At 40.3% G+C, this 22,482-nt stretch overlaps 1 protein-coding gene across 3 annotated transcripts in view; it reads right to left on the bottom strand.

The window, feature by feature from the left end:
• Window positions 1-22,482, bottom strand: part of PSPH (phosphoserine phosphatase) — a 49,860-nt gene that overhangs the window by 10,200 nt on the left and 17,178 nt on the right. For 2 of the 3 annotated variants that reach the window (XM_030871888.3, XM_030871886.3), the window contains exons 3-4: window positions 14,649-14,775; window positions 9,713-9,767 (exon numbers count right to left, since the gene is read on the bottom strand). The gene's annotated coding sequence lies outside the window, so the exon portion shown is untranslated. Of the gene's footprint in view, window positions 1-9,712; window positions 9,768-14,648; window positions 14,776-17,081; window positions 17,108-22,482 lie in introns of all 3 variants that reach the window. The other variant, XM_060285468.2, reaches the window with a different exon arrangement.

Below are 22,482 nucleotides of genomic sequence, written 5' to 3'. Positions count from 1 at the left end.
TAAGAGACATCTTTATCCCTCTCATCACAGGAAATTCCAAGGGTTTTAGGAGCTCTGTGCCAGAAATGGGACAGGACCAAATATATGTTTATTACAAATCGCAATCTCACACCCACACACTTCCACTTCTGAGATAAATCTGATTTATCTCAAAGCAAATCACATCGTTTCATACAAAAATATTTCAGTATGTATTTTTTAAAGGTAAAGACTTCTTTTTTAACATAGTCATTTGCACTTAAATTTTAACTATACTGCTATGTCTGCCTGTGTTCAGGTTTGGCTGCTGAGGATTGAAGAATCAAATCAGGTTAATCACATCAGACCTCCTGATGCCCTTGCTCATCCATTCCTCATCATTAGCATATAAATTAACAAAATGTCTCTGTTATTCATTTATGCCCTTCATGATTTGAATCCTATTTCACCAATCTATTCCCCATTGCTCTTCTCCCCCCACATACACTCACATACACACACCCACACCTTATGCTCAAGGAATACAGAGGACTTCTTGTTCCTTAAACATGTCATGATTTTTTAGTTCTCTGTACCTTTGCAGATGCTGTTCCCTCCGCCTGAAATCACCTAATTACTCATGTCTAATGGGAAAATCCCTATTTATTCTTTAAGGTTCAGATTAAATTATTTTCCCTGTACTAGCTCCTTCATAACCCCCTCAGAGAATTAATTAATCACTCCCATTCCCTTCCTAGAATGTGAGTTCCTTCAGGGTACAGACCTTGACTGAATTATTTTTCTGTTTCCAGCACAGTGGGTGCTAAAATTAAATGTTTCATGAATTAGAGTTGAATCTAAGCAGTTCCTGAGAACAGAGAATCGAGTAGATTACTATTCTCAATAAAACAATTCCAATTTAGTGTGCTATTACCCTAAAATTAAAATCGTTAACAAGCAATGATGACTATAACAGAGAAACAGAATCAATATCATATATTCTGAAGTTGGAAGGAAACTCAAAGCCATTATCTGGGGCTAGTCCCATGCCTTTCTGCAGGAACAATATTAATACATCCATTTCACAGATTAACTAATAGAGGTATAAGGAAGTTAAATGCTTTACCCAAGGTCATACAGCTCCTAAATGATGGCCAAAGAACTGAAACTTGGGTCTCAAATGCACAGAGACAATATAAAAGAGGTGGATAAATTAAGCAGAATTAAATAAGGTTAGACATTGTTAAGAACGTAACGTGGGGACTCCCCTGGTGGCGCAGTGGTTAAGAATCTGGCTGCCAATGCAGGGGACACGGGTTTGACCCCCGGTCCGGGAAGATGCCACATGCCACGGAAGCAACTAAGCCTGTGTGCCACAACTACTGAGCCCACATGCCTAGAACTCATGCTCCACAACAAGAGAAGCCACCACAATGAGAAGCCCACACACTGCAATTATGCAACTAGAGAAACCCCGTGCGCATCAATGAAAACCCAACACAGTGAAAGAAAGAAAGAAAGGGAGGGAGGGAGGGAGGGAGGGAGGAAGGAAGGAAGGAAGGAAGGAAGGAAGGAAGGAAGGAAGGAAGGAAGGAAGGAAGAAAGTAAGTAACATGGACCCAGGAAATGTCAAAGACTTTCAGCAAGAATTCAGACTGTCCCCTAAGAAGACATACATATGGCCAACAGGCACGTGAAAAGATTCTCAACATCACTAATTATTAGAGAAATAGTGAAAGAAGAAAGTCTGCCCATTCTTTGGAAGACCAGCAGATAGAAACAGGTTTCATAAATTGTCAAATTCCCACCAAGCCAGTGAACCCCAAGGAGCTCCATATCCCACTCTCTGTGCCTCAGAAACACCCATCTGGCTCTGGTCCAGAGGGAATTAACCTAATATTACATGGCTAAGCAGGCTCACTATAAAAGCCTAGAAGACAGAAGTCTATCAGCAGAGAAGCAGTGCTTAATGCAGCACAGTTCCACTGAGCATGCAGAATGAGCCATTTGTAAATGGAGAGAAAGCCAGCAACAGACAAACAAATGATGTTAGAAGACCTAAAATGAGACAAATGGAATAGGCTAAAGAACCTTATAAGAATGTACAGGAGGCGACATTCACAGAGAGACAAGATGAAAAGGCAGAGGGCTATGTACCAGATGAAGGATCAAGATAAAACCCCAGAAAAACAACTAAATGAAGTGGAGATAGAAAACCTTCCAGAAAAAGAATTCAGAATAATGATAGTGAAGATGATCCAGGACCTTGGAAAAAGAATGGAGGCAAAGATCGAGAAGATGCAAGAAATGTTTAACAAAGACCTAGAAGAATTAAAGAACAGACAAACAGAGATGAACAATAAGTAAAACGAAAACTACACTAGAAGGAATCAATAGCAGAATAACTGAGGCAGAAGAACGGATAAGTGACCTGGAAGACAGAATGGTGGAATTCACTGCTGTGGAACAGAATAAAGAAAAAAGAATGAAAAGAAAGGAAGACAGCCTAAGAGACCTCTGGGACAACATTAAACACAACAACATTCACATTATAGGGGTCCCAGAAGGAGAAGAGAAAGGACCCAAGAAAATACTTGAAGAGATTATAGTCAAAAACTTCCCTAACATGGGAAAGGAAATAGCCACCCAAGTCCAGGAAGTGCAGCAAGTTCCATACAGTATAAACTGAAGGAGAAACACGCCAAGACACATAGTAATCAAATTGGCAAAAATTAAAGACAAAGGAAAATTATTGAAAGCAGCAAGGGAAAAACAACAAATAACATACAAGGGAACTCCCATAAGGTTAACAGCTGATTTCTCCCCAGAAACTCTACAAGCCAGAAGGGAGTGGCATGATACACTTAAAGTGATGAAAGGGAAGAAACTACAACCAAGATCACTCTACCCGGCAAGGATCTCATTCAGATTCGATGGAGAAATCAAAAGCTTTACAGACAAGCAAAAGCTAAGAGAATTCAGCACCACCAAAACAGCTCTACAACAAATGCTAAAGGAACTTCTCTAAGTGGGAAACACAAAAGAAGAAAAGGACCTACAAAAACAAAACAATTAAGAAAATGGTCATAGGAACATACATATCAATAATTACCTTAGACGTGAATGGATTAAATGCTCCAACCAAAAGACACAGGCTTGCTGAATGGATACAAAAACAAGACCCATATATATGCGGTATACAAGAGACCCACTTCAGACCTAGGGACACATACAGACTGAAACTGAGGAGATGGAAAAAGATATTCCATGCAAATGGAAATCAAAAGAAAGCTGCAGTAGCAATACTCATATCAGATAAAACAGACTTTAAAATAAAGAATGTTAAAAGAGACAAGGAAGGATACTACATAATGATCAAGGGATCAATCCAAGAAGAAGATATAACAATTATAAATACATATGCACCCAACATAGGAGCACCTCAATCCATAAGGCAACTGCTAACAGCTATAAAAGAGGAAATCAACAGTAACACAATAATAGTGGGGAAATTTAACACCTCACTTACACCAATGGACAGATCATCCAAAATGAAAATAAATAAGGAAACAGAAGCTTTAAATGACACAATAGACCAGATAGATTTCATTGATATTTATAGGACACTCCATCCAAAAACAGCAGATTACACTTTCTTCTCAAGTGTACATGGAACATTCTCCAGGATAGATCACATCTTGGGTCACAAATTAAGCCTCAGAAAATTTAAGAAAATTGAAATCATATCAAGCATCTTTTCTGACCACAACGCTATGAGATTAGAAATGAATTACAGGGAAAAAAACGTAAAAAACACAAACACATGGAGGCTAAACAATACGTTACTAAATAACCAAGAGATCACTGAAGAAATCAAAGAGGAAATCAAAAAATACCTAGAGACAAATGACAATGAAAAAACGATGATCCAAAACATATGGGATGTGGCAAAAGCAGTTCTAAGAGGGAAGTTTATAGCTATACAAGCCTACCTCAAGAAACAAGAAAAATCTCAAATAAACAATCTAACCTTACACCTAAAGGAACTAGAGAAAGAAGAACAAACAAAATGCAAAGTGAGCAGAATGAAAGAAATCATAAAGATCAGAGCAGAAATAAATGAAATAGAAACAAAGAAAACAATAGCAAAGATCAATAAAACTAAAAGCTGGTTCTTTGAGAAGATAAACAAGATTGATAAATCATTAGCCAGACTCATCAAGAAAAATAGGGAGAGGACTCAAATCAATAAAATTACAAATGAAAAAGGAGAAGTTACAACAGACACTGCAGAAATACAAAGCATCCTAAGAGACTACTACAAGCAACTCTATGCCACTAAAATGGACAACCTGGAAGAAATGGATGAATTCTTAGAAAGGTATAACCTTCCAAGACTGAACCAGGAAGAAATAGAAAATATGAACAGACCAATCACAAGTAATACAACTAAACTGTGATTAAAAATCTTTCAACAAACAAAAGTGCAGGACCAGATGGCTTCACAGGTGAATTCTATCAAACATTTAGAGAAGAGCTAACACCCATCCTTCTCAAACTCTTCCAAAAAATTGCAGAGGAAGGAACACTCCCAAACTCATTCTATGAGGCCACCATCACCCTGATACCAAAACCAGACAAAGATACTACAAAAAAAGAAAATTAGGGCTTCCCTGGTGGCACAGTGGTTGAGAGTTCACCTGCTGATGCAGGGGACGTGGGTTCGTGCCCCAGTCCGGGAGGATCCCACATGCCGCAGAGCGGCTGAGCCCGTGAGCCATGGCCATTGAGCCTGCGCGTCCGGAGCCTGTGCTCCGGAACGGGAGAGGCCACAACAGTGAGAGGCCCGCATACCGCAAAAAGAAAAAAAAAAAAAAGAAAGAAAATTACAGACCAGTATCACTGATGAATATAGATGCAAAAATCCTCAACAAAATACTAGCAAACTGAATCCAACAACACGTTAAACAGATCATACACCATGATCAAGTGGGATTTATCCCAGGAATGCAAGGATTCTTCAATATACGCAAATCAATCAATGTGATACACAATATTAACAAATTGAAGAATAAAAATCATATGATCAACTCAATAGATGCAGAAAAAACCTTTGACAAAATTCAACATCCATTTATGATAAAAACTCTCCAGAAAGTGGGCACAGAGGGAACCTACCTCAACATAATAAAGGTCATATACGACAAACCGACAGGAAACATCATTCTCAATGGTGAAAAACTGAAAGAATTTCCTCTAAGATCAGGAACAAGTCAAGGATGTCCACTCTCGCCACTATCATTCAACATAGTTTTGGAAGTCCTAGTCACGGCAATCAGAGAAGAAAAAGAAATAAAAGGAATACAAATTGGAAAAGAAGAAGTAAAACTGTCACTGTTTGCAGATGACATGATACTATACATAGAGAATCCTAAAAATGCCACCAGAAAACTACTAGAGCTAATCAATGAATTTGGTAAAGTTGCAGGATACAAAATTAATGCAAGAAATCTCTTGCATTCCTATACACTAATGATGAAAAATCTGAAAGAGAAATTAAGGAAATACTCCCATTTACCATTGCAACAAAAAGAATAAAATACCTAGGAATAAACCTACCTAGGAAGACAAAAGACCTGTATGCAGAAAACTATAAGACACTGATGAAAGAAATTAAAGATGATACCAACAGATGGAGAGATATACCATGTTCTTGGATTGGAAGAATCAATATTGTGAAAATGACTATACTACCCAAAGCAATCTACAGATTCAATGCAATCCCTATCAAATTACCAATGACATTTTTTACGGAACTAGAACAAAAAATCTTAAAATTTGTATGGAAACACAAAAGACCCCAAATAGCCAAAGCAGTCTTGAGGGAAAAAAACGGAGCTGGAGGAATCAGACTCCCTGACTTCAGACTATACTACAAAGCTACAGTAATCAAGACATTTTGGTACTGGCACAAAAACAGAAACATAGATCAATGGAACAAGATAGAAAGCCCAGAGATAAATCCACACACCTATGGTCAACTAATCTATGACAAAGGAGGCAAGGATATACAATGGAGAAAAGACAGTCTCTTCAATAAGTGGTGCTGGGAAAACTGGAGAGCTACATGTAAAAGAAGGAAATTAGAACACTCCCTAACACCATACACAAAAATAAACTCAAAATGGATTAGAGACCTAAATGTAAGACCGGACACTAAAACTCTGAGAGGAAAACATAGGAAAGACACTCTTTGACATAAATCACAGCAAGATCTTTTGTGATCCACCTCTTAGAGTAATGGAAATAAAAACAAAAATAAACAAATGGGACCTAATGAAACTTAAAAGCTTTTGCATAGCAAAGGAAACCATAAACAAGACGAAAAGATAACCCTCAGAATGGGAGAAAATATTTGCAAACAAATCAATGGACAAAGGATTAATCTCCAAAATATATAAACACCTCATGCAGCTCAATATTAAAGAAACAAACAACCCAATCCAAATATGGGCAGAAGACCTAAATAGACATGTCTCCAAAGAGAACATACAGATGGCCAAAAAGCACATGAAAAGCTGCTCAACATCACTAATTATTAGAGAAATGTAAATCAAAACTACAGTGTGGTATCACCTCACACTAGTTAGAATGGGCATCATCAGAAAATCTACAAAAAACAAATGCTGGAGACTGTGTGGAGAAAAGGGAACCCTCTTGCACTGTTGGTGGGAATGTAAATTGATACAGCCACTATGGAGAACAGTATGGAGGTTCCTTAAAAAACTAAAAATAGAACTACCATATGATCCAGCAATCCTACTACTGGGCATATACCCAGAGAAAACCAGAATTCAAAAAGACACATGCACCCCAATATTCACCACAGCACTATTTACAATAGCCAGGTCATGGAAGTAACCTAAATGCCCATCGACAGATGAATGGATAAAAAGATGTGGTACGTATATACAATGGAATATTACTCAGCCATAAAAAGGAATGAAATTGGGTCATTTGTTGAGATGTGACAGTCTAGAGACTGTCATACAGAGTGAAGTAAGTCAGAAAGAGAAAAACAAATATCGTATATTAATGCATGTATGTGGAACCTAGAAAAATGGTACAGATGAACCAGTTTGCAGGGCAGAAACTGAGACACAGATGTAGAGAACAAACGTATGGACACCAAGAGGGGAAAGCGTGGGGGGATGGGGATGGTGGTGTGATGAACTGGGTGATTGGGATTGACATGTATACAGTGATGTGTATAAAATTGATGACTGGGGCTTCCCTGGTGGTGCAGTGGTTGAGAGTCCGCCTGCCGATGCAGGGGACACGGGTTCGTGTCCCAGTCTGGGAGGATCCCACATGCCACGGAGTGGCTGGGCCCTTGAGCCATGGCCGCTGGGCCTGCGCGTCCGGAGCCTGTGCTCCGCAACGGGAGAGGCCACAGCAGTGAGATGCCTGCGTACCGCAAAAAAAAAAAAAAAAAAATTGATGACTAATAAGAACCTGCTGTATAAAAAATTAAATTAAATTTAAAAATTTTAAAAAAAGAATGTACAGGAGGCAACACAAATAACAGAGAACGGGCAAGACTCCTGAGAATGACTGACAGGCTCCCGAAGCCTCAAAGATGTAAGAAGATGAAGCCAATCTACAGTGCCTCTCTGTGCCTAGCACAAGTCCTGGGCAATGCAGAATGCGCACCATCTTCAAGAGGTTCCCAGTCTTGTTGGGATGATCAGACAAATCATTATTGCTCACATTTGAAAAGTCAGCACCTTTAGCCTCTTTCCAACCACTGATATCAGCAATAGCTTCAACCAGACCATGAGCCTCAAATATGAAAGGAAATGTACATTTCCTCAAATAAAGTGAGGACTGATTTTCACAGACCCAGATGAACATTAGTCCTGATTTACGACTCAGAATTGCTGACACCTGCATCCTGGGTTGCACTGTGGTTCCAAAGAAAGATTTTGGTTCCAAAGACAGGATTTTTGAGACAAACTATTGGAGGACAGAGGGAATGAAAAGTGCCCACCAAACTGAGAAGGCATCTTGAGACCGAAAAATGAGGCAGGCAGCTCTGTATAATCAATGGATCAGTTTATCATAGGTAACTTACTCAGAGGGTGGGATCTGGATTGGGTGGATAACAATCCAGAAGCATTCGCAGCTGCACTTCCCACCACCAAGGGGCCATTGGGACAATTTTATAGTGCTTGGGAGTAGGTGCTTGGAAAGAGGGCGTGCACTCCCAAGCCAAGATTTATGAATGGGTAAGTAGTCTCGTGGGTGCCGGGAATACAGCAGGGGAGGGTTTTCATCATTGTTTGGGGACTAACAGAGCATAGAGGCTACCTGGTCCTAATGATTATTAAACAATGTCTATTAACTACAAAGCCCTTGATGACAGAGAAGTGACAGTACAAAAGGGACAGTACAGTCCTGGGTAGGGTCAGCGGAAGGACAGGAGAAACTGTGAGGGTCCATGATGGTGCCAGTTATGCTAACAGCCATACACAAACATTACATTGCAGTTACATGGAAGACTGATTCTTTCTTCATGCCCTCCCTAGCAGATGGAGCTGGATTATATGACCTTAACTTTGCCCACTAAATGCTCGTGCCAGGGGATATGCCCTCCACCCCTCAGCTTACATGGGTTTCAATCCCCTGCTTAGACTGCAGAACAAATTCAGCTTCCTTTAGCGCTTCCCAACCCGCACTGTAAAATGCTCTGCCTCCTTATTCACTTTTGGTTCCCTCTTTTTTTCATTGTCTCCACCAGGAGTGACTCATGATTCATACAAAGTCAAAATTCTCATAGCTCCGGGGGACAGAGGGGAAATCTGCTGAGTAAGTTCAGTTGCTTCAAAGTGAATTGTGTACATTAGAAAAATCGTTGCTGGAGAATGGACTCTGGATCCCTCACATCTGGCCCTTGCAAGGAAGGGGGACAGGACGGGGGTGGAAGAAATCCTGGTGGAAAGGTCTGTGCTTAGACATGGCAGCTCCCAGGGCTGGTCCCGACCACTGGACCACTGCCTTCTGTGTCTCAGGACAGGACTCCTGCCCACCCGACCTCAAGCAGGTCCATCTTGGGGAAGCAGAGGGCCAATTGGTAAAGAAGCCACAGCTGACAACCCCTTCTCACCCCCAGCTCCAAAAGTATAAAAACAAGTTTTCCTTCATGGCCAAACTTAGGAGGTCTGGTTTTAGATAAAAGGAGAAAAACTTGCTCATCCAAACTCTCTTCCAACTTCTCCATCTAAGTATCTTGCAAGAGGCATCTAAGATCACCTTCACCAACTTCTCCTTTTGCTGGGATTGACCTCTTACCTTCACCTGTGTAAGAACAAATATAAGCTGGTACAGAGGTTGAGGAAGCCGACAGAGCAAAGCTTCCTGGGCTTAGATGGGCGTCACCTGGGGTGGCTTTGGTCTTAGGGGTGAGTCTGTTTGGGGCCCTCCAAGCAGTGAAACAATGCCCAATGGAGTCTGAGAGTTTCTGAATCAGAGGAGAGTCAAAGAGCATTCCTGTAACTAGGACTATGGTTTCTGGTCAATGCATTATAGTATATTTTATGATAAAAAAGAACAGCTATTCCTCGGGGAACCTGAGATTTTTAAGCATGCCACATAGGTTACAGCAGAAAATTTTTTTTTTATTCAGTGAATATTAAACTGTTAACTGATAAATATACAACAATGACAATGAAAACAGAAGATAAATTGGACTCACGTTTCTCCAGGGCTGGATTCCTAGGAGACAATACTCTTCTCTTTCTGCTTCTTTCCTGAATAAAAACACAGCATAAAGTTCTGACTACAAATTTCTTTAAGAGAGATTTTGTGAGTTCTGCAAGAGCAAGAGCCTAGAAAAAAATGGGGACATGAACATCAAGGTCCAGACACAGGAGAAGAAAGAGGAGACTGTCTAGCTTCACTGTCCCTCCTAGCAGGACCGGTACAAAGGAGGGTCAGCTGCAAAGTCTCCTAAGACTGCTTCCCCTGGGAAGCCCTTCACTTCTGTCTCCTTGAAGCACGCAGAGGAGGAAACACTCTTCTGTGGCTTTAATTCTGCAAAAGCTTCGAGTCTGATAGGAAATCACCTACACCTGATTAGCAAGGCTCAAAGGCAAGGGAAGGAGAGAGAAAGGGAAAGAGGATCTACTGGGAAAACATAATACAAATACAGAGAAGCCAACACAGGTCCATTACAGGCTCTACAAAACGGTCCCTGCTGTCTTCAAAATGAGGAAAGTCAACAACATTCCAAGAATAGTCAGAGGGGAATCCTGCTGCCCAGTAACGAGGGAACGAAGCCAACAACTTCAAATTATAATCCTCATCATTTAAACTGTAAATAGAAGTGGATAGGGACTTCCCTGGTGGCGCAGTGGTTAAGAATCCACCTGCCAATGCAGGGGACATGGGTTCGAGCCCTGGTCCGGGAAGACCTCACATGCCGCAGAGCAACTAAGGCCATGCGCCACTACTACTGAGCCTGCACTCTAGAGCCCAGGTGCCGCAACTACTGAAGCATACATGCCTAGAGCCCATGCTCCACAACAAGCCACTGCAATGAGAAGCCCGAGCACCGCAACGAAGAGCAGCCCCCATTTGCCACAACTAGAGAAAGCCTGCACGCAGCAACGAAAACCCAAAGCAGCAAAAAAAAAAAAAAAAGTGGATAAAGGTGCTAAATCTCAGAAGAAAAAAAGAGATAAAAAGAAATAGTTAAGAACAAGCGGCAAGAAAAAGCAAAGTAGAGGTTGACAAAGGAAGGAAGCCAGAATGGAAATAAATCATTTGGAAGGTTCGAATACGGTCCTCACTGAACTCAGAAAGGGTTCGGTGTACCCTTCTCTCAGCGGAGTCACACAGGATAATACTCCTGTGAAGGAGGAAGATTACAAAGTGTACTCAAAGCCTCGTACCTGAGCATGCAAGTCTAGCGTTTCTTTCCCACTCTGCTGAGCACGACTGGCTTCTGCAGGTGTTCTGAATCCCACTCCCCTGCAGGCCAGCGAGAGCTGCACCCTAGCAAACCTCCCCAGAAGCTGCTCTCTTAAGGAGAACCCACTGCCCGGAATGGCATGACAAGAAAAGGAATATTTCCAATTTGCTTCTTTAATAGAGTTTATTCTTGATCCATTGGTTTAATTATAAAGGCCCGCTCTATTTCTCTAATTTAGAATTCATACTTTGTTACTGGCCTTTTTTTTTTTTTTAAATTGGGCATGTATTAGATCATGTGAAAATTTAAGACATCCCTTGTTTCACCAGCATGAAAATGACAAGACTCTGATCGTTATTATATTGGAATCTTACCTGGTAGTTTTAATAAAATATAGAAATCTAATGTATATTCTTCCCCAACTTGTAGTCCAATGCCAAAAATTAACTCCAAATGAATCAAGACCTAAACACAAAAGCCAAAACTATAAGACTTCTAAAACACAGGAGGAAAATTGCACACCTGTGGTAGGCAGCCTCTAAAATGGCCCCTAGTGGGAATTCCCTGGTGGTCCAGTGTTTAGGACTCTGTGCTTCCACTGCAGGGGGGCCTGGGTTCCATTTCTGGTCAGGGAACTAAGATCCCACAAGCCACACAGTGAGGCCAAAAAACAAAAATTCCAAAAAACCTAGTGAACCGACTTCCTGCTATCCCAACCCATCTGTAACCCCCTACCCTTGAGAGTGAGCTGGGTATAGTGACTCTCTTCCAGTGAATAGAGTGAGGCAGAGGTGATAGGATATCACTTGCAAAATTAGACTGACACAAATGAGTGTGTGTATAACTGTGAGGTCTGAACGAGCTCTATGGATTGTGCCAATGTCAGTTCCTTGAGATGTTGTCTTCGGGGGAAGGGACATGGAGGAAGGAGGAATGCATGAGATTTCCCTGTATATTTCTTTGCAGCCTTCTGTGAATCCATAATTATTTCTAATTTAAAAATATTATAAAAGTGGTTTTTTTTATAGTGAGTTAATCTCAGGGAATTCCCTGGCAGTCCAGTGGTTAGGACTCGGCACTTTCACTGCTGGGGCCTGGGTTCAATCCCTGGTCGGGGAACTAAGATCCTACATGCCACACAGTGAGGCCAAAAAATAAAATAAAATAATAAAAAAGTGAGTTAATCTCAAAAAAGGAAAAAAAAAGGAATGTGGCTTCCATCTTGCCCCAGCACCCCCACTCCTTGCTCTGGGGTAAGGCAGCTACCATGTTGGTAGCTGCCCAATGAGAGGCCCATGTGGCAGAACTGAGGGGACGTCCAGCAAACAGCCAGTGAGGAACTAAGGACCTCAGTCTAACAGCCCTCAGGGAATTGAATCCTGCCAATAACCAGGTGAGTGCTCTAGGAAGCAGATCCTCCCCCAATAAAGTGTTCAGATAAGTTGACCTTGGCCAACTGCAACCTCTTAAGAGACCCTAAACCAGAACCACCCAGCTAAGCTGCTCCCAGATTTCTGACCCACAGAAAGTGAGAAAATAAACGTTTGTCATTTTAAGCTGCTGAGTTTTGGGATAATTTATTATGCAGCAATAGATACTAATAGAACAACCTTAAGGTAGGCAAAATTTTCTCAAATAAAACCCAAATAGCATGAATAATAAAAGGAAAAAAGTGATAAATTGGCCTTCATCAAAATTAAAAACTTCTGCTTTTCAAAAGACACCATTATGGCGGCGGGGGGGGGGGAGAAAGAAAGAGAAAAAAAGGCAAGTCGCAGAATGGGAGAAAGTATTCACAATACATATATTTGATAGAGGAGTTGTATCTAGAATAAAGAACACTTACAACTCAATAAAACAAACAACCCATTAAAATATAAACAATAGATATTTCAAAAAAGATGTGCAAATAAACTCAAAAGAATAACAAAAATAAAAAAGACTGACAATACCATGTATTGGTGAGGATATGGAACAACTGGAACTCTTATACGTTGCTGGTGGGGATGTAAAATGGTACAACCACTATGGAAAACAGTTTGGCAGTTCCTTACGAAATTAAACATTTACCTACCGTAAGAGTCAGCAATCCCACTCCTGGAGATTTATTCAAGTGAAATGAAAACATATTCAGGGACTTCCCTGGTGGCGCAGTGGTTAAGAATCCGCCTGCCAATGCAGGGGACATGGATTCGAGCCCTGGTCTGGGAAGATCCCACATGCCGGGGAGCAACTAAGCCCGTGAACCACAACTACCGAAGCCCGAGTGCCTAGAGCCCTGTGCTCCTCAACAAGAGAAGCCACCTCAATGAGAAGCCTGCACACTGCAACAAAGAGTAGCCCCCACTCGCTGCAACTAGAGAAAGTCCGCGAGCAGCAAGGAAGACCCAACATAGGCAAAAATTAATTAATTAATTAAAAATATATATTTAAAAAAAAGAAGCAGCTAAGGGATGGGACTTCCTTGGTGGTCCAGTGGTGAAGATTCCACACTTCCAATGCAGGGGGAATGGGTGTGATCCATGTTTGGGGAACTAAGATACCATGTGCCATGTGGTGTGGCCAATAAATAAATAAATAGATGTATGTAAAAAAACAAAAAACATATTCAAAGCAGCTTTATTCATGATAGTCCAAAACTAGAATGACCACCAACAGATAAATGGATAAACACAGTGTGTTACATCCCTAGAATAGAACACTACTCAGCAATAAAAAGATACGAATTACTAATGATGCTGTAACATGAATAAATATAGAAAACATTATATTGACCAGAAGAAGCCAGACACAAAAGAGTACGTACAATATGATTCTGTTTATATGAAACCCTAGAAAATACAAACAAATGCTATTATGACAAAAATCAGGCCAGTAGGGCTAGGAGTGGGGGTGTCTGACTGCAAAGAGGCCCTAGGAAACTTAAGGGTGATGGAAGTGTTTTATTGTGATGGTGATTATAAGTGTGTACAACACTGTCAAAATTCATCAAAATGTACACCTAAAATGGGTACATATTATTGCATTAAATTATACATCAATAAAACGTTAGCTTAAAAAGTTATTAGGCATGTATCAAATAAACTGAAAACTTAAAACGTCCTGACTACTTTGTTTCCCAACATGAAAGTGACAGGACTATCTATAATCATTATATTGAAAACACACCAGGCAGTTGTAATAACATATAGAAATCCTGGATTTAATTTTTCTTCCCTGATCCTCATTCAAATACCGGTCAGTCAAATATTTAAAGAGTAAACACAACGTGCAAGTCACATATAAAGAAAACATAGTACATAAGTTTAATGAATAGAAGAATTAGTTATTTAATTCCCAGCTTGAAGCTCTACCTTTACAACAATGTATCTGGTAAGTACATATTTAAAATTCTAATTCTAATGGTAAAGAAGTTGATGAAGTCAGACACTGCAACTCTAAATTCTGGAGATTTTCCTACTCTTGTACTGATGACTCCCCCTATGTAGGATTGCATCATTCATTCATGCTGTTTGGTAACAGGCAGCACTGGGATAAAACAAGTGAAAACCATTCAAAAGTAAACGGATAAAAAAAAGCCTTGGAATCCCATGAAATATTTTATCTATCCCGATTAAGGAAAATAAATGTAGAATCACAGAGGCCCTGGGTGTAGGACAGGCAGACCGGTAATCAGAAAGTTGGGCACACGGAGAGATAAACACATGCCCAGACTTACCCGGGCGCTGCTGCTAGTTCCTGGGCCGCTGCCACCGCCTCCAGGTCTCCCGCGGCTGTAACCGTCCGACTGCGGGGGGCCGAGGGCTGGCTCCGACGTGGAGTCGCGGAGTTCCGAGGGAGGTGACCTGTGTAGACCCGCAGAGCCTTTACCAAACAATCATGAGATCTGCTGATAAGTGCGGTGGCTTCTGGCCGGGTTTGCATGCGCTTTACTAAACTGGAGCCCGTAGACCTCCGCTCTGCAGGGCCGGGCAGCCCTTGGCCCCGCCCCCGAAGGAGGGACTCCCTGAGCCCGCCCCCTCCTCCCTCCGGGGGCTCAGCGCTGGCGGATCTAGACTTGAACTCCGCGGGGGACGCTATCCCGCAAAGCCTCGGGCCACACCACCTCTACTTTGCGGAGGAGGAACAAAAGAGCTTGCGTGCTACTCAAGCGCTCCCCACCGCCACCACCACTTGGGATAAGAGTACGTGAGAGGAGCGAGGGACCTCTGCACTGATTTTGCACTTAACGAAAGCCCCTTAGGGACCTTTTTTGAAATCCACGTTTGGCTTTATGCTGTTGTAGGAATGTAAGTCCCAAGAGAACTTCAAAAACTACTTACATTCGCAAATGCAAAAAACCGTGAGTAACGAAATGAGTCTTTGCACATTTTTTTTTGTCATCTTATTTTCTTCTAGGTGTCACCTGCCCAGCTACTTTTATGTTCACTACAATAAATAAGTGATTGCCCCCAAACATTTACTTTTGGGTACAGCTGGCTGGAGCTGGGCAGTGAGGTCCTACCCTAAAACACAACCTGAAACCTCAGATACTGACAGTCATGTCTGCAGGCTCCTTCCAAAACTGGTCATTCAGGCAGAGAGGATGCAATTGCTGGAGCAAGACTCACTCGGTCACAGCATCCCTGCCCTTTGCTACAGGACCCCTCAAAAAACACAATTCTATCCAGAAACAAAAGTCCTGATGCTCCGTGGTCACATGTGCCTTTGAAGTTCAATGTTCTCAGATTTCATTAGTAAGAAAATGTTTGCAGGTTTGGGGCACACCCGGTTTAATTTCTCCCCAGATCTGCCAGAGATGGTTTTGATGAAGGATGGAAAGGAGGAATTTTGATGTTTTGAAATATGAGGTAAAAGATTATACAACTAGTAGGGAAGGGCAAAATAAAGGGGTCTAAAATAACAGTCTAGTCAAGAACTTGTTTATATTTTATGATAAGTAATTTAAAAATAAGTATAATAAAAGAAACAAGATGTTAAACACCAAATATTTACTTGTATATAAGTATAAAATGGTAACTGAGAATTTATTTCAAGAGGAAAAGAAACCCAAGTACAATAAATGTGAAGCAGTAAAAGTTCATTTTTGCTATTATTCATATTTCATAGATGTTTAATATTAAATAGATTTCAGATAAAATATACCAAATAAAATCTGTCAGCTATTTACGGTCCCTGTACCCACCTCACATTTACACCTGTATTAACACTTGTGGGTGTGAGGTGGCAGTGTTGTAGGCACTGTTTAGATAGAACACATACCATTAAAAAAAAAAACAATGTTATCCAGAGGAAGCTAATGGGTGGTCACAGATACATATAACAATCAGGAAGTAATACATGTAACAATCAGACAAGGCATAACTATATAAACAGATTTTAATATGCTTATTGTTGTTCCTCTGGAATATGTTAAATAGCACACCTAAACCAAATACAATGTAGTATAATGAAGCCATAATCAAAACATTAGCAAGTTATTTTGCGAAGTTTTAATCATAACTGGCTATTAAAAAGTAATACAAGTAATACTAGTGTTCCTGAAAGGTTTTCTATAGATCACATTTTTATAAGCTAACAAATTTTCTAATGATTAACTATGTTAGAATCAAGTACTATTTTTTTAAAAAAGTAATTCAGTGCTAATAAAATAGCCTTCTAAAATAGAGAATGTTGGAACAGTCACTCTAGAAAACAATATAGTATTATTGAGCAATATTGAACCTGCACATTTTCTATGACCCAGCAATTCCACCTCAAGAATGCACTCAGGGGGCTTCCCTGGTGGCACAGTGGTTGAGAGTCCACCTGCCGATGCAGGGGGCGCAGGCTCGTGACCCCGTCTGGGAAGATCCCACATGCCGCGGAGCGGCTGGGCCTGTGAGCCATGGCCGCTGAGCCTGCGCGTCCGGAGCCTGTGCTCCGCAACGGGAGAGGCCACAAGAGGCCCGCGTACCGCAAAAAAAAAAAAAAAAAAAAAAGAATGCACTCAGAAGAAACTCTCATACATGAGTACTGAGAGTCACATGGGAGAATATTCACAGCAGTACTGTATATATATAAATAGTCATTGACTGGAAACTTTAAAAAGATAATATCACTTAATATCGTAAATGATAACTCATAACATAAAATTCAGAATGGTACTTACCTCTAGGGACAGAAAAGGAAATAAGACTGGAAAGAGAGTATAAATAGACTTAGTTCTTTAATGGTATTGACAGTGTTCCTTTATTTTAAGGGCAGTGCATATACAGGACTTTTTTTGTATCTGTGTATATATAAAAGATTTTATAATACATGTAATATTTTATATCAGTACATTAAATACCAATATATTAAAACATCATAAACATTTTAAAAGAATATACTTAAAGAAAAAATACAATTTAATGTAAACATTGACATTCAAAATGTCACACCCTGAAAATATGTCCATGATATGTCATGTAAATAAAGCAGGTTGTAGAACATTATATATAGCTTAATTCCTTTTTTTTTTTTTTTTTTGTTGCAGTATGCGGGCGTCTCACTGTTGTGGCCTCTCCCGTTGCGGAGCACAGGCTCCGGACGCGCAGGCTCAGCGGCCATGGCTCACGGGCCCAGCCGCTTTGCGGCATGTGGGATCTTCCCGGACCGGGGCATGAACCCGTATCCCCTGCAACGGCAGGCGGACTCTCAACCACTGCGCCACCAGGGAAGCCCTTAATTCCCATTTTTGAACAAAGAAAACTCTGTGTATGTGTATAAACATGTGCGGTATATGATTATATGTCTATGTCTGCATATAGTTGTTAATTCTGGGGAGTAGTTAATCCTGGGGAGTAAAAGGAATGAAGAATTTACCTTTCTACTTTATTTGGTTTCGCAGATATAGAGAACAGACTTGTAGTTGCCAAGGGGGGGGGAGGAAAGGATTGGGAGTTTGGGATTAGCAGATGCAAACTATTATATATAGGATGGATAAACAACAAGGTTCTACTGTGTAGCACAGAGAACTATATTCAATAACCTGTGATAAATCATAATGGAAAAGAATATGAAAAAGAATATATATACGTATAACTGAATCGTGTTGCTGTACAGCAGAAATTAACACAACATTGTATATCAACTATACTTCAATAAAATTTTTAAATATATTTAAAGTAACTTCTCTTAGGTCATAATAGTTGCTTGGAAGAATAAATTCTGATCATTTAAAAAATGGTGTAAATCTATATCTATTGACAAAGAAGAATTTTGGGACATATTATTGAATAAACATGCAGAATACAAAACAGCATATATAGTATGAGCTTATTCTTATAAATCTGTGTATAACTGAGAGATGTTTGGAATGTTTACCAAAATGTTTAGTTGCCTCTCAATGATTTTCATTCTTCCTTGTACTCTTTTGTATGACTTGAACTTTCTACATGATTATGCATTATGTATTATCTTTGGCATTAGGGAAAATATACAGCTATCTTTATAATGTAGAAAAATGGGGAAATTTTACATTACAAAGTGAAATGATTATGATATAGGTACTGCAGTTATGTATGACTGAATGTCATATGACTGAGACTCTTGGAGTGTTTAAGGGAAACAGCCAGCAGCAGATCCCAGAAAACACCAGCAAAAACAGACTCCCAGAGGATGAGAAAATAGATTCACTGAGGATGAGAAGTTCATGTGAAAGTGAAAATGTTTGTTGTTCTAAACAATCAGAGCAGAAGTAGAGATAAAAAGAACTGAGGTTGGGTTAAAGCTATAGGGAACATAGTAGAAAGAGGAGGTACAGAATGTCCAAAAGAATGTCTGGGAAACTCAGATATGAAAATCTCAGAAAGTAGATAAAGAGCTCACCTAAAATCCAGGGGCTATGTTTCCTGTGTGCAATGACTAGTGATGATGCCAGAGAGCACAGGTCTGGGGCAAAAGCCCTGTTTAGAATAGAGAAGCAAAGAAAGCAGGGCTACACAAAAACTACAAAAAGGGCCACATAGAATGAGACAGTCTGATCGTGGCACCTGAAAACCTTTGCACTGTGAAATCTGGAAAACTACCTTGGTCTCTCTTGCTCTTCCTTCACAGAAGACACTTGAAAATGGTTGGAAAACACAATTCATTTAATAATGGATTAAAAAACGAAAGAAGAAAGGTAAGCTGGGACGAAGTGAGAGAGTGGCATGGACATATATACACTACCAAATGTAAAATAGATAGCTAGTGGGAAGCAGCCGCGTAGCACAGGGAGATCAGCTCGGTGCTTTGTGACCACCTAGAGGGGTGGGATAGGGAGAGTGGGAGGGAGACGCAAGAGGGAGGGGATATGGGGATATATGATTACGTATAGCTGATTCACTTTGTGATACAGCAGAAAATAACACACCATTGTAAAGCGATTATACTCCAACAAAGATGTTAAAAAAAAAAAGAAAGAAGAAAGTGACAAACACCTTTGTTATGAGATGAACTGTGTACCCCAGAAGTTTGTATGCTGAAGTTCTAACGCCTAGTACCTCAGAATGTGACTCTATTTGGAGATAAGGTCTTTAAAGAAATGATTAATTTAAAATGAGTTCTTTAGATTGAGCCCTAAACTAATTTGACTGGGGTCCTAATAAAAAGAGAAAATTTGGATGCCAGAAATGCAAGTGTGCACAGAACAAAAACTATGTGAGGCCACAGTGAGAAGGCAGCCATCTGCAAGCCAAGGAGAGTGGCCTCAGAAGAAACCAAACCTGCCGACACCTTGATCTTGGACTTCTAGGCTGCAGAGCTTTGAGGGAAAAAAATTTTATTTTTTAAGCCACCCAGTCTGTGGTATTTTGTTATGCAGTCTAATGCAATCTTTCATACAAAATTACTATTAAAATGGTAGAAAAGAGCAGATAATCTTACCCATAGACAAAAAATACACACTAGAAAACTAGAAAACTGTTGGCCACAGAAGAAATGAAAGCTGTGACTGAGTATACATTCTGCCTTGATATTTAAAAACACAATGGGACTTCCCTGGTGGCACAGCAACGAAGACCTATGCAGCCAAAAATTTATTTATTTATTTATTTTTTAAAAAAGACAAATCATGAAGTGAGAAAAAAATATTTGCAGAACTAATTTCCCTAATATAAAAAGAAGTTCTAGAAAAAAGAACAAGACCAATAATCCATAGAAAAATGAGAGAAGATGTACAGTCAGTGCTCAGATAAAGAAAAACAAATGGCTTTAAAACATAGGAAAGAAGCTCAATTTCACTTACATGAAATGCAAATTAAAACTATACTGAATGGGGCTTCCCTGGTGGTGCAGTGGTTGAGAGTCCGCCTGCCGATGCAGGGGACACGGGTTCGTGCCCCGGTCCGGGAAGATCCCACATGCCGCAGAGTGGCTGGGACCGTGAGCCATGGCCACTGAGCCTGCGCGTCCGGAGCCTGTGCTCCGCAACGGGAGAGGCCACAACAGTGAGAGGCCCATGTACCGCAAAAAACAAAACAAAACAAAACAAAAACTATACTGAATGATTTCTCACTGTTGTATAAAGAAGTTACAAATAAGGAAAGCAGAAGCACTAGAATGAACCTTGTGGTATTGGATTAGAATTGAAAGTATGAGTATAAATGGATGGTTTTTGTATATATGCAGACAGATATAGACGTGTATGTGTTCATACAAATATTCTGCTGAGAGGGTCTAGTGGCAATGACACCCTAGTAGCAGTAAGCATACCTAGCATCCAGATATTACTTTCCAAATACGATTAACCAATAAGAAGTCCAGAGCTCTTTGGAGAAATGGCTGGTTTCATGGCTGGGGCTAAGAAAATACAAGATGCGTTTGGAACATTTTATACTGTGCTTCCAGAAAGTAAAGTGCTCAGAAAATGATGGGGACAAGTCAAAAAACAAAAGAGCCAACTTGAAGAGCTCCTAATTTGAGGATCAAAATAAAGACTATAACTGACTACAATCTAAGAATAAAACAAGAATCCTTGAGAGAAGGGGAGAAGGGAAAGATCTTCCTTACAGTAGAATTCCAATTAACATAAATATATAAAGAATGATCAAAATATGATAAAGGAGGCAAGAATATACAATGGAGAAAAGACAGCCTCTTCAATAAGTGGTGCTGGGAAAACTGGACAGCTACATGTAAAAGAGTGAAATTAGAACACTCCCTAACACCATACACAAAAATAAACTCAAAATGGATTAAACACCTAAATGTAAGGCCAGACACCATCAAACTCTTAGAGGAAAACATAGGCAGAACACTCTATGACATAAATCACAGCAAGATCCGTTTTGACCCACCTCCTAGAGAAATGGAAATAAAAACAAAAATAAACAAATGGGACCTAATGAAACTTAAAAGCTTTTGCACAGCAAAGGAAACCATAAACAAGACCAAAAGACAACCCTCAGAATGGGAGAAAATATTTGCAAACGAAGCAACTGACAAAGGATTAATCTCCAAAATATACAAGCAGCTCATGCAGCTCCATATCAAAAAAACAAACAACCCAATCCAAAAATGGGCAGAAGACCTAAATAGACATTGCTCCAAAGAAGATATACAGATTGCCAACAAACACATGAAAGGATGCTCAACATCATTAATCATTAGAGAAATGCAAATCAAAACCACAATAAGGCCCAGGACCAGACGGCTTCACAGGCGAATTCTATCAAACATTTTTTTTTTTTTTTTTTTGCGGTACGCGGGCCTCTCACTGTTGTGGCCTCTCCCATTGCAGAGCACAGGCTCCGGACGCGCAGGCTCAGCGGCCATGGCTCACGGGACCAGCCGCTCCGCAGCACGTGGGATCTTCCCCGACCGGGGCACGAACCCGTGTCCCCTGCATTAGCAGGCAGACTCTCAACCACTGCGCCACCAGGGAAGCCCTATCAAACATTTAGAGAAGAGCTAACACCTATCCTCCTCAAACTCTTCCAAAATATAGCAGAGGGAGGAACACTCCCAAACTCATTCTACGAGGCCAACATCACCTTGATACCAAAACCAGACAAGGATGTCACAAAGAAAGAAAACTACAGGCCAATATCACTGATGAACATATATGCAAAACTCCTCAACAAAATACTAGCAAACAGAATCCAACAGCACATTAAAAGGATCATACACCATGATCAAGTGGGGTTTATTCCAGGAATGCAAGGATTCTTCAATATATGCAAATCAATCAACGTGATACACCATATTAACAAATTGAAGGAGAAAAACCATATGATCATCTCAATAGATGCAGAGGAAGCTTTCGACATAATTCAACACCCATTTATGATAAAAACCCTGCAGAAAGTAGACATAGAGGGAACTTTCCTCAACATAATAAAGGCCATATATGACAAACCCACAGCCAACATCGTCCTGAATGGTGAAAAACTGAAAGCATTTCCACTAAGATCAGGAACAAGACAAGGTTGCCCACTCTCACCACTCTTATTCAACATAGTTTTGGAAGTTTTAGCCACAGCAATCAGAGAAGGAAAGGAAATAAAAGGAATCCAAATCGGAAAAGAAGAAGGAAAGCTGTCACTGTT

This window comes from Globicephala melas, chromosome 15 (genome assembly GCF_963455315.2).
Source record: "Globicephala melas chromosome 15, mGloMel1.2, whole genome shotgun sequence".
NCBI lineage: Eukaryota > Metazoa > Chordata > Mammalia > Artiodactyla > Delphinidae > Globicephala > Globicephala melas.
This window is presented reverse-complemented; position numbering and strand designations above follow the sequence as displayed.